This window comes from Siphateles boraxobius, unplaced genomic scaffold (genome assembly GCF_051911475.1).
Source record: "Siphateles boraxobius isolate OS27281-9 unplaced genomic scaffold, OSU_SipBor_1 30, whole genome shotgun sequence".
In the NCBI taxonomy this organism is placed as follows: Eukaryota; Metazoa; Chordata; class Actinopteri; order Cypriniformes; family Leuciscidae; genus Siphateles; species Siphateles boraxobius.
In genome coordinates, this window is record NW_027508920.1 from 14,541,893 (window position 1) to 14,555,522 (window position 13,630).

Here is a 13,630-nt window from a genome sequence, read left to right on the forward strand (position 1 = left end):
AATCCAGCAATGCCCATCTTGACAGTAATAATATTATTCTGCATTAACCACTCAGTTGTCAAACCATGTGGACGGTTACAACGTACAGCAATAAAATAATTAAGTTTGTTTTTACCAAAAAAGGACCAAAAGTATCAAGAAGTGCCTCTAATAATCAGCGCATTAAAGCATTCACCGCTGGGGATACAAATGTATAATTGGAGTGGCAAAACAGATCTTTGTACACAGTGTTCTTTGGCCACAGGATCTTGTCAGTAATGTTGATCAATGTCTTCTTGAATAACACAGAGGACCTCTGCAAAGTTCGAAGGAACCGCATAACAATGTCGGTGAAAAATTCGTTCCACTGGTATCTGTTTCCGTGCTGTGTTTGTGTGCTAGTGTGTTTTTTTTTATCTCCAGGCTTGTTTGCTGGCAAAAGTTTGTCCCTTTTTCTCTACAATTTTTATCCATGGATGAATACTAATTATGTTGTACAGTAATAGTGATTCAAATACAAGTCTTTTATTTATTTATAGTGATAACTATTGTTTTTGTCCAAAGGCAAATTAGTGGTAAATGAGTGACATTGGGTATCTTACATTGTATTCTGTGATATGTGATCGAATGGTTTGGCTCTATTAGGTTTAGATTCAGATTCAAATCAATCAAAGTGTAATAATTTTTCTGCTTCAGTGAGGGTGTAGTTTCTGCATAAAAAAAAAAAAATTATCTCAACACACTAATAATTTTTTAAAAATGCAGTAGAGGGAATTAATAAAGAATTAATAAACAAGTTTCCCTATCGGTCAGTCACTATGACGTAGGTCATGACTGACCAATAGGAATCTCGCTAGAGAGGCCAATCTACTTCGAGTGAAACTAAACAAGCCAATGCACATTGGTGTGCAATCATTTGCATCAGCTGCGCGGCTTCGGAGCGCGGGTATATAGCGAGCAGCTGCTGTGATTGCACTTCAGCTTTTTGCTTCGGAGCCAAATACTTCGATGCTGTCTTCAAGAGTGAATCTGCAAGCCTTCTACAGCAGACCTCTTCACTTTGGTGTGGGCGTGACAGCAACAGCAGTGCAAGCGGTCTTTCTCTCTCTCTCTCCTTTTTTTGTTTTCATTCATTTTGAGAAGAGCAAAAAAGCACCTGTGAGAGCAGTCCCTCAAAGAGCTTACACAGATAGTTCGGGTCTTTTTCAAGATGACGTTCTATCTGTGTGTTTCTGGATGTGGTCGTTACCTAGGGTCACGGGATAGTCACGATCGCTGCCTCGTGTATCAAGGCCTCGAACACGCTGAGGCAGGTTTCGTGGATGAGTCATGTACCCATTGTGGGAAGACGACCATCTCGGAGCTGCGGTCGAGACTCTCGTTCTTGCAAATGGGCGGAGTCCCCGTGCCTCTGCCTAGTTCCAACCCTCCCCAGAGGGTTGCTTCAGGCAGTGACACAGGAGACTTGAGGATCACGGTGAGCGTGCTTCCTTCAGGGAAACAACCCCTTAGGAACCCTCATCCCTCTCAAGCTCCGCAGCCAGTAGAGTTACCAACTGAACGTGCTGGACCATCCTCGAGGTGTGTACCAGTCATTTCCTTTAGTGCTCCCCGCGACGATCAAATGTTGATCGCTGCATCGGAGGGTGGGTCAGAAGTCTCTGTGGACGACGGCTCGGAGTCGCTGCCTCCTTCGGGTGTTCCAGCGGTGCCCGAGTCGGACCCAGAGATGATGGCCATGCTTTTCCGGGGGCGCCAACAGAATAGGGCTCGTGTGGAACCCTCCACCGTGACCCGAGCCCTTGAGGCTAGATGATTGGTATCTCGGGGTGGTGCGCGCTGGTTTTCAGCAACCCACCCCAGTGCCCTTCTTCCCGGAGGTGCATGAGGAGCTCACGGTGACGTGGACGGCACCTTTCACTACCAGAAACCGTTCCGGTGGCTCCTCCTCCCTCACCACCCTTGATGGCGGGGCAGCTAAGGGATACACGCGTATCCCTCCAGTGGAGCTGGCCGTTGCAATGCAACTGTGCCCTAACTCCACTTGGTGCGGAGAACCGTGTCTTCCTTCACGGGCCTGTAAGTACTCGTCAGACTTAACCGGCAAGGCTACAAGATCTGTGGGGAAGCTGCCTCTGCCTAGCACGCTATGGCGTTGCTGCAGGTCCATCAGGCCAAGGCACTGAAGGACCTGCACGAGGGTGGTCATGATCCACAAGTTCTCCAGGAACTTCGCGCTGCGACGGACCTCGCGCTTCGTGCGAAGAATGTTACCGCGGTTCTTCTCATTATTTAAACGTATTAGTATGTAACATTAGCGTAGCATTTTTGCACATTTGCATAGATGCTGGAATATGGACATGGATACAATATATATACACTCACCTAAAGGATTATTAGGAACACCACACTAATACTGTGTTTGACCCCCTTTCGCCTTCAGAACTGCCTTAATTCTACGTGGCATTGATTCAACAAGGTGCTGAAAGCATTCTTTAGAAATGTTGGCCCATATTGATAGGATAGCATCTTGCAGTTGATGGAGATTTGTGGGATGCACATCCAGGGCACGAAGCTCCCGTTCCACCAGATCCCAAAGATGCTCTATTGGGTTGAGATCTGGTGACTGTGGGGTTCATTTTAGTACAGTGAATTCATTGTCATGTTCAAGAAACCAATTTGAAATGATTCAAGCTTTGTGACATGGTGCATTATCCTGCCCTGGATGTGCATCCCACAAATCTCCAGCACCTTGTTGAATCAATGCCACGTAGAATTAATATACCTTTATTTAACCAGCAGAAAACTCGTTGAGATTAAAAATCTCCTTTCCAAGAGTGTCCTGGCCAAGACAGGCAGCAGCACAAATAACAAAGTTGCAGACATAAAAAAACATATAACATATAGCATAAACATAAAACATAGAAGCAAGGACAGTGGCGGTTCTAGACCATTTCAACTGGTTCTAGACTAATTCAACAATGCATTTGCATTTCCATCATATTTTTACATTTGCATTACATATTCAGTATTAGTCACAGTAACTGTAATTGACATGATGTCCTTCTTTATCTTCATTTTGGTGAGAACTATAGAGCAAAAGCAATGGGGACCAAGAAGCTTATTAATTCATTTACTGAAAATAACTGACTTGCTAGGTAACTACTAACCGTTTACAGGGTTCCTGCACACTTTTTAAAGTCAAATTTAGGGCTTTTTAAGACCTGAAGAAATTAGGGGTGTGCAATATTGACAAAAATATATCTCAATATTTTCAATGTTTTGTTGATAATTAGATGATATTTTACTGATTGTGTTTTTGTGCTGGTGCCATGGCTGGTTTAGGCCTGTTGTTGACAGCAGACTCTCAAAGATATTCATATTTTTTAATATTCTATGCAGTGGTCAGTTAACAGCAGGGACCGAAATTAATTTTTTAATTCATTTTTTATTAATTTAATTTGCCACCTTAAATTGATTTCCAGGGGCATTTTCACCTATATATGGACATTCTTTCTAAACTTATTTAGAGTTATGAATCACCTTTTATGTCAAATACTAACATTCAAATAATACAGTAATTATACTTATTTATACAATAATACTTAATTATACAATAATTATACAGTACCACTGTTACCAGTCAAATTAAATAATTTAATCAAAATCCATCTTTGCAGTGCAGTCTAGAGGTGACACAGAAGCGGCATTAATATATTTACACTCCATTTATAATTGCATAAATAAAGCTATGAGATTTTTTTTAAATCAATATTTAAATATGAAATGATTTCTAATTGTAATGTTCTAATTAAAGGGTACTTTAAATATGAAACTAAAACCGCCAGTAGGCGGCGGCAAGTCACGGTCTTAATAAGTGAGTTGAGGGATTCATTCATTCAACGGATTTGTTCAAACGGCTGATTCATTCGGGAAAGGAGCAAGTGATTCCTTCAAAATGCGGATTTCAGTCAATAAATCATCGCTGTCTGTTGCATTGAGACTCTGCTACGGTTTCATTTTGAAATTCTAGTCGGCGAAATAAAGGGAAAACAAACAATATTGACAATATTGTGTCTAAAAAGTAACTCCCAATGTTCACTTATTGTTAATTTAACTGTTGTATAACATCAATATCACAGTTGCAATTGTGCACGGGAAAACGGCACTCTTGCTGATCTGATATTCTAATATAAGAACATAATATGATATAAATATAAGACATAAACTAATTTGGGGACATAGCCTACCTATGAACCACACACAGCAGTGAAAGGACGATAGACAAATGCGATGTCAGCTCACAGTGCCTCGTATACAGTTAAAACATTGATTACAATATCGTAATAGACAATACACATCGCACACCCGATACACACATAAAGAATGAACTTGCAACTGAACTGACATTTACCAGCTTTCTCCTTCTCTCCTCTCTCGCGTGCAGGAGACAGACGTTATTCTGCCGCGATTCCCGCGAATGTGATGCGAATTGTCACGTGAACAAGCAAATCCACAAAGATAGAATAATAAAAAAAAAGAATACGCATACAACGATAACAACGATAGCAAAAAAACAGTTTTGTAAAAATTATTTCACACTCCACATTTAGGGGGGCCACAAGGGGGGCCAAGCTTGTTGTCACAGGGGCACGGGCCCCCCTGGCCCCCCCTCTAGAACCGCCACTGAGCAAGGATCACCCAAATAATTAAGTTGGGGGCCACATACATTAACTACCCTTTCCCCATTTCAGTCCGGACATGAGGGACGGGCAACAACAATAAGTCCTCAGAACGAAGACAATATCGTCCTGTGCCTTTCTTTTTAATATAAGATTGAAGGTATGGGGGAAGCAGACCAAGAATACCTTTATAAATAAGAATATGCCAGTGATTATGCCTATGGGTGGACAATGCCGACCAATCAACTCGATCATACAGAGAGCAATGATGGGTAAGTGCTCTAAAGTTTGTGATGAACCTAAGGGCTCCATGGTAAACAGTATCCAACAATTTCAAGCATTGAATGGATGCATGCATGTATATAACATCACCGTAGTCCAGCACTGACATGAAAGTGGCAGCAACAAGCCTTCTTTTTGCCTCAAAGGAGAAACATGACTTGTTTCTAAAATAAAAACCCAGACTTAACTTCAGTTTTTTCACTAACTGCTGGATGTGAGGTTTAAAAGAGAGAGAATCATCAATTAGAATACCAAGGTATTTGTATTGGGATACAGTCTCAATCTCGATGCCCTGAGAAGTCGTAATGGATGGAAGTTTTTGTAGCTTAGATTTCGCATTGGTAAACAACATAAGTTTAGTTTTGTCGTCATTTAAAACAAGTTTTAAGTCAAACAAGGTAAATTGTACAGTATCAAAAGCAAGTTGTAGCTGACAAAGAGCTTGGTTTGGAGTGGTAGCAGAGCAGTATATCACAGTATCATCGGCATAGAAATGAAAATTTGCGTTGGAGACATTTCGATCAAGAATGTTGATGTATAAAATAAATAGGAGTGGTCCCAGCACTGACCCCTGGGGCACACCCTTGGATACACTAAGAGTGCTGTAGGTGAGACCATCTGCTTGTACGCTTTGTGTTCTACCTAATAGATAATTTTCAAACCAGCAAACTGTTTGTTCTGACAACCCGACACTGAAAAGTCTTTGTTTTAGTATTTGGTGATCCACAGTATCAAATGCTTTAGGTGGATCAATAAAAAGAGCTGCGCAATGTTGTTTTTTATCTAAAGAGTGAATGAAATCATTTACTACTTTTAGGGCTGCTGTAGTTGTGCTGTGTCTTTTACGAAAACCTGATTGAAAGTTAGATAAAATATTGTTAGTAGCTAGAAACTCTTTCAATTGTTCGTTTACCAGAGTTTCCATAACCTTAGCCAGGACGGACAATTTCGAGATGGGTCTGTAGTTGTTCAAATCTGTTGGGTCTCCCCCTTTATTTTAGGAATAACAAATGCAGATTTCCATAAAAGAGGAATTTCGTTCGTGTCCAGAGAGAGATTAAAAAGATAAGTCAGAGGCGGTGCAATAAAATCTGATGCTAATTTTAGAAAGTAAGGCTCTAAGTTATCAGGACCAGGCGATTTTCTAGTGTCTAAAAGTGTAAGGGCTTTATGCACTTCTGAGACTAAAAATGGCTTAAAACTAAAGGAATTACTAACTGGATTATGTCCATGAGTAAGACCTTGAGGGTGATTCTGATGCGAAGTGTTGAGGGAGTCAAACAGTGAACCAGAGGCAATAAAATGCTCATTAAAACAGCCAAGAATTTCAGCCTTATCAGATATTTTACGTCCTTAAGAATACATGGTGGCAACTCAATGCCAAATTTAGTTCCAGCCAGTGATTTAATCATCTTCCAAAATTTTAAGGGGTTATTTAGATTGTTTGAAGATTCTATTAGATAATGGTCTGCTTTAGCTTTTCTAATAGCAACTGTGCACAAATTGCGCAGTCTCCTGAACAGTAGCCAATCTGAGTCCAGGCCCGTTTTCCTGGCTTTTGCCCAGGCTTTATTGCGCTCGTGAAGAGAGTTGGCTAAGTCTACAGTGAACCATGCATTTTTACGGCCTTTTACTCTATATTTTTTGAGGGGTGCATGCTTGTCAACAATTTCTTTAAAACCATCATGAAAAAATCTCCAAGTATTTTCAACATCAGCAAAAAGATACATTTTATCCCAATCAAAATAAAATAGGTCATAGAAAAACCCTTGTTCCGTAAAATATTTCATGTCACGCTTAATGATGATATGTGGCTTGGTTTTGGGAATTTTGGTGTTTCTGACTGTAGCAACAACACAGTGGTCACTAATGTCGTTTGCAAACACCGAACACCGAAGTATTTATTGGGAACGTTGGTTATAATAAGATCAATTAACAATGATTTTTCTGGACATTTCAGATTAGGTCTAGTAGGACTATCGACGAGCTAAAAGAGGTTTAGCGAGTCACAGTAAGCTTTAAAATCATCAGCTACTGGATGTAACCAGTTCCAATTTAGATCTCCAATGACTACAATCTCATTATAATTCAGACCTGATAAAAGCTGCATTAAAGAAGGCAGAGCATCCTTGACAGCTGAGGGTGCCCAATAGCAGCCAACTACTGTAATGTGAAGAGTCCGAGAGACCTCAAGATCAAGAGCTAAGAATTCAAATTGCTTACTCACTGATTTGGATATAAGCACATTTACACTGAACTTACTTTTTATATATACTGCGACACCCCCACCCCTTTTGGGACGATCAGTCCTATATACAGTATAACCATCAATGCTGATATCCTTATTCATATATATATATATATATATATATATATATATATATATATATATATGGACAATATATATCCAGAAATATGTATACGATATGGACATATTGACAACGTAAACATTATTACATATTTAAAGCTAAAGAAATATCATAAAGATATTTGTATAGTTGCATTTTTACAGATACATTTTATAGATACATTTAAGATCCCTTATCCCTAACTGTTACCCCCCAACCCAAAACATAACCATTTTACAGAGAATATTAAAAGAATATATAAAACCTAATGGACACAAATATGTAGGCCTACAATGACAATTTAGTAACAATATTGAATAAAAAGTACATTTTGATCAGCTATTTCCACTCTTACCTCTAAACCTAACAATAACCATTTCTTAAAAATATGTACAGTTATAAAGAAAAACAGAACAGACAGACAAGTGTAATCGCAATAATTTATTTATTGCAAAAGTGTAAGACGAAGTCATTTACTCTGTGATAAACTGACCAATATCATTTTTCATATGGGCCTTTTCTTCATTTTTTTATTTTATTTGTATCCATTTTTTTGGCGGCTGTGTGAAAATTTCAGCTCATGAATATTTAATGAGGCATGAATTGAGGCTTTTTTATGATTGGTTGTCTGTTCATAATGTTGCTAAACAGCATTTCATTGTGTCACACTAAATATAGCAAAAGTGTTTCTTAACCCAGGGTTAAATGTAGCTTTAACTCAGGGCTAAAAAGATGTTAACTCAAAGTTTAGCATGGCATGAAAAGCCCTGTTGTAGTTGCAATTTTCAGCATCCAAAAACACAGATGTTTCTTGTTTTCTTGTCACAGTGTTGAGTTACTCTGTTTGTTTACTTGAGTTGACAACATAATCCAGTCAGGCTGCATGTCAACATCTTGTAGCGTTTATTTAGATTTCACACCGAATCAAACAGATGAGTTTTCAGCTCAGCAAGGTGCTTCAAGGCCCCAGGATGTGTGAAGATCCAAACTGTCTTATGAGACACACATTTTCATCTCCATGGTTTATTACAAAGTCATTTACCAACTATCAACTTTCTTACGGTCATCTGATAAGACCACTCTGATAAGGTCTCTGAGCCAAAATCCTATTTATTTTGATACAAAATTGGTTTGCTTTTGGTTCATCTGATTTTAAATGAACTTCCAGGCAGCTGTATAAATATCTGTCCAATTACACGCTAAATGAAGGTGTGCATATGTGCACATGACCTCTGTGATCTGAGCAAGGCTTTTGTTTGTGTTGTTTCTCTTGAGGGACGAATGTCTATTTTCTCTGTATTGAATGCTGTACTATGTGTTCTCTATTTTAAAATAATGGAATGTACAATGATGGAACTACTGACTGCGAGCTCCAATGTTTCGAAGACAGTGTAATATATATATATATGTATTTGTATTAGTCAACCTCAAATTTACCTTAATTACTCTCTTAAAATTTGTTCTTGTTCTTGTTGTGAAAAACTTCTTTATTCCAAAGATTTTTGATATCCAATTAGCTATGTGAGCTAATGGATAATGTTAGTAGCCATATCTATTTGAACATTGCCTTCTCAAACACAATTCACATTCTGACTTCATTCTGTTATGAAACACCCACTTTTCCTGATCATGATTCCCTGTAGATAAAATCAAATCCACACTGAAATATGTCAAATCCTCCTTGAGTTTTAGAATTTTAGTAATGATTGTGAACATGAAGAGCACACTGGTAAAATCAAATGTATTTGTTAGTTATTCTAATTCATGTTTCTAATAACTACAAGTAACTTGTCAACTACATGTCAACTAACTCTTATTAGAGTATTATTAGACTGTAGTAGATTGTTAGTAGAGACCGTTAGATTAGGCTTAAGGGTAGTAGAATAAATTGACGTACTTACAAAGTTAATTATAGTCAGTGGAATGTCTTTTGGAGAGCATCCAAATTAAAGAATTAGCAGATATTAAGCAGACAGTTTACTAATACTCTAATAAGAGATAGTTTACATGTAGTTGCAAAGTTACTTATAGTCATTAGAATGTCTAAGGTGGACAATCAAAACAGTGTCACCATTCATTTTAATTTCTTTTGATCTGTATGTATTTCAAGTGTTTTTAACTATTTGAATAAATACAAAATTAATATCAATTTGTTTCAGATTAATGTAACTTGACTTTTATCCAAAGCTGAAATAGTTTCCTTTAACTTAGAGATGAGAAGTTTCACTAAATCTTCCCATTTACATTTTAAAGTGTCACTATTATGCTATTTCAACATGACATCATGACTTTGCGTAAACATACACGCCACTTTCAAGTCAAGTGGCGTGTTATCTATACGCATTTTGAGCTATCCGCGTGTATGTCCACGCCGAAATCTTTTGGGTGTATGTCTACGCCATTAAATGTCCGAGTGATTCCGCGTGTATGTGTACGCCGTTAAATGTCCGAGCGAAACGAAGCAAAATCTATATCTACATCTGTGGAGCGATCTTTTTTTTCCTAGGATGGTAGGAGAACACTCATAAATGGTATTAACCCCAGTGACGGGTAGGTTTAGGGACGGGGTTGGGGTAGGTCATATATCTATATATACATAATACAGTAATATAACGTTAAGTCAAAGGCGTTGATAAACACGCTGAAAAGCGATTATGCGTGTTGATAGCACGCCAAAAATGGAAATACGAATTGGCGTGTCATACATACGCCATTTCATGAGATCAGTCTGGCTATTTTAAAGGTTCCTAATTTAGTTTTGGATGGAATAGGTTTACATGTATCCAACCTTAAAAAACACTTTCATTTTCTCATAATACACATTAAAGACTATAAAGACTGCTGCAACTACAATCCTTTTTCAGTGTTCACCTCAACCAGCCCATGACAGTAGGTTTGTGCTGGAAATAAGACTGGAATTATTGACATTTCGTTTCAGGCAGTTCAGAATCAGTTCTTTCTTTTACGAGACAATAACCTCATTTATCAAGCACTTCAGTATTTGGAACTTTTTTTTAGAGGTTTTCATTCAAAAACAGCTATATTACACACTACATGAAAGGTAATATCCGAATAAGCATAATAAGGGTAAACAAATTGTCTTGGTTTTGGAATTTCGAAATCACCCAAGTTTAAACTATGTTAGCTTTGTGAATTTGACCTTTTCCTACTTACTTTAGTAGAGTTTTTCATGTTCTTCACACATCAGACAGATTGCACATTTGGGTTGAACATTAAATTTCCACTGTGTGCCTGAACAGCAGTCGCTACTGAACACAGAGGAATACACAATATGACAGTGTTTAAACATGATATGATGGCATTTCAGCACCCTTAAGTAGACACAGCAACTTTTCAAAATGTATCCATGTTTAATCCCACCCAATTGACAAGAGAGACACTGGAAAGATTGTGGACTTGCTCCAACATGTGCATGTGTGCAAGCAAATTACACTGTTCCTAAGGCCAACTTGAGTTGGGAAAACATGAATAAGACCCTTGGGAGAAAAGTGTTCTGTCTGAAATCTTCTCTTTGAGTTAACTTGGCAAACAGTTTTCTGTTAGGCCTCCCAACTCAGCATATAGAGATCCTACTGACACTGTGACCTGAACAAATGTGATGCGGTAAGTTTCCAGTGACAACCAATTTATCTGTCCACACCGAACGCAAAACAGCTGTGCAACGTGACACAATCACAGCCAATCAGAATATATTTGATATTTAATGTACACTGATCAGGATCAGAACTTTGGAGGGAAAACATTTATTTTTCATCCCATTGGTGCATAGACCCATATTGCACAATGAGTTATGAAAAGGTCCTCATATTTCAGCACTAGGCGAAGAGATGGCGTCTACAGATGCCATCACGTAGCAATTAAATATACAAATATGCAGATCATCCCTTTTCAAAACTCACTAAGCAGTGTTTTGGACAAGTGTGACTTCACAGTGGACAGGACTACCAAGCATAACACCCAAGGATTGACAATATGTCCTGTCACTTGTTGCATGGTTATAGAGTTTAAAACGTCTAATTCTGACGATTTGGAATGGAACAATTTGTCCCAGGAACTTTTGTCCCCCAAACCTGTTGCTTTCTGCATTTCCACCAGCGCTTAAGTCCCACCCCCCGAAAGTTCCTGAACTTGGAAAAAGTTACACATCGCAAGCAGGGGGAAATTTTTACCCGGAACTTCATTTCCAGGGAAACTTCATTTAGACCCTGGTTCCTGTGGTCGAAACATACCGAGTACCACCCCAAAGTTCCTAGTTTCTGGGGAAAGTTCCTGTGGAAAGTTCCTGTGGTGGAAATGTGTTTTTTGACTAATTATAAAGAATAACCAATTAAGTACTTATCACAACATTATTGTGTGTCTGAGACATAATCAATCATCTTTTTTACTCTGAGGTGAAGTGACATGAAGGCCAAGTATGGTAACCCTTACTCAAGGTAAAATTAATTAGTGTGTGCACTAATTACTAAATTAGTGCACACACATTAGGAGCAGTTAGTAGTGAACACACACACTGCAAAACATGGTTATACACTCCCGGAGCAGTGGGCAGGCATTCACTGTGACCCCATGATTGGGGGTTAGTTGTCTTGCTGAGGGGCACCGCAGTCATTTCCTGCTGGTATTGAGAATTGATCCCACGACCTTCAGATTACAAATCTGACTCTCTAACCATTAGGCCACGGCTGCCCATAGAATCTGGACCATTATTTTAAAGTGGAAAACTGGACAAAAGAAACCTGTTTTGTGAGCCGCTTGAAAAAATAGAGTTTAAATAGTTGTTTATATTATAATGTTAATAAATAATGTTACCAATATTTGTCTATGCAATTTATTTTTATGCATATTAGTGAATGAGAATCTTTCCAAAGCAGTTTTGGAGCAGAGCCATAGATTACATTTGGCAAGCAGACTGTTTGCAAAGTCCAGAACTGTTAGCTGAACTTGTATATCAATGTCTGGTTGTTTTTTGAAGCTGGACTACATGTGTTCTGCACGTGTCTGGTACTCTGGACAGTTGCGTTATTATGACCGCATGTGAGCCATTAGCTCATTTCATAAATCTTTTAGAGATTTATAAATGAGAATTAGAAATGAGCCTAGTCTGTAGGAGTGTTCAGTGGTCACTGTTCGTTTGGGCATCGTTCATTCATAGATGAGGTGTTGACTAGATGTCAAAGGGTTACTGTTACAATCGTCTTTGAAAAGATTACCTTGAGGACAAAAGAAAGCACAAGTAAAGGTCATCTTGTAATGTAAATAAATACACTTCCAAAGGAAATGATAGTGAGAGGTCGGAAGAAATGGAAGCTTTAGGGTAAGTTCCTCCAGGAAGACTCAATTGTTATGTCACTTATTACTTTCTCATCTAACCAATCGTGTTCTAATTCTCGTAGTATAAAAGATCGGTACTTACACATGTCTGAGTTCGCAGATGCTGACGCCATCATTCACCTCCATCCTCCCCACCACCACCAGGATGGTCCCTTCCCCTCGAACCTCCCCACCAACACCAGGATGATCCCTCCCCCTCCATCCTCCCCACCACCACCAGGATGATCCCTTCCCATCCCTCCCAGGGTGTTGGTTGCGCCCCTGCCTTCGTCTTCAGGCAGGAAATGCAGAATCCGTTACCCTCGTATTGTGAGTTACGGACGGGGTCTACACCAAAGAACTTTATATCACAACACTTGCTTGCTGGGCCATTAATAAATGTATGATACTTAACGTCATTTTGCCTCTCGAGTCTTTCTGGTAGAACTGCATCTATGGTAGTTGAGAAAGAGTTTTTTATTTGTGACAGCTCATTAAAGGGTTAGTTCATCCAAATTCTGTCATTAATTGCTGTTGACGTAGCGTAAACAGTGCAGTGATTCTGGGTTCTACGTCAGAACGCTGGCTCATTATTAGCTGACGCCTGCAGCATCACACGCATCACACACATGACCAGCGTCGGCCAATAATGAGCCCACTTTCTGACATACAACCCAGATGTGCAGCACTGTTTACACTACATTGCTGTCAATGGAGGGACAGAAAGCTCTCAGATTTCATCAAAAAGATCTTCATCTGTGTTCCGAAGATAAACAAAGGTCTTACAGGCTTGGAACAAGATGAGGGTGAGTAATTAAAGGAGAACTCCAGCGCAAAATGAACCTGGGGTGTAATAACACATTGGTACCGAGTCGACTGTTCTCTGGGATTTGTTTTCATGATAATTGAGTGTAAAGAGTTTTATCTCTAAAAACTGTTTAGCTTATAACGCTAGTATATGGGGCATATAATAAGTAAAAAGAAATCGCTAGTTAATACCAGTAACAG

General features: G+C 38.9%; 1 protein-coding gene across 1 annotated transcript in view; it reads left to right on the plus strand.

Annotated features, from left to right (window-relative positions):
• veph1 (ventricular zone expressed PH domain-containing 1) overlaps positions 1–13,035 on the plus strand; it is a 208,789-nt gene extending 195,754 nt beyond the window's left edge. The window contains exon 15 of the transcript XR_013210475.1: positions 12,744–13,035. The gene's annotated coding sequence lies outside the window, so the exon portion shown is untranslated. The remainder of the gene's footprint in view (positions 1–12,743) is intronic.
• Positions 13,036–13,630: the final 595 nt, after the last annotated feature.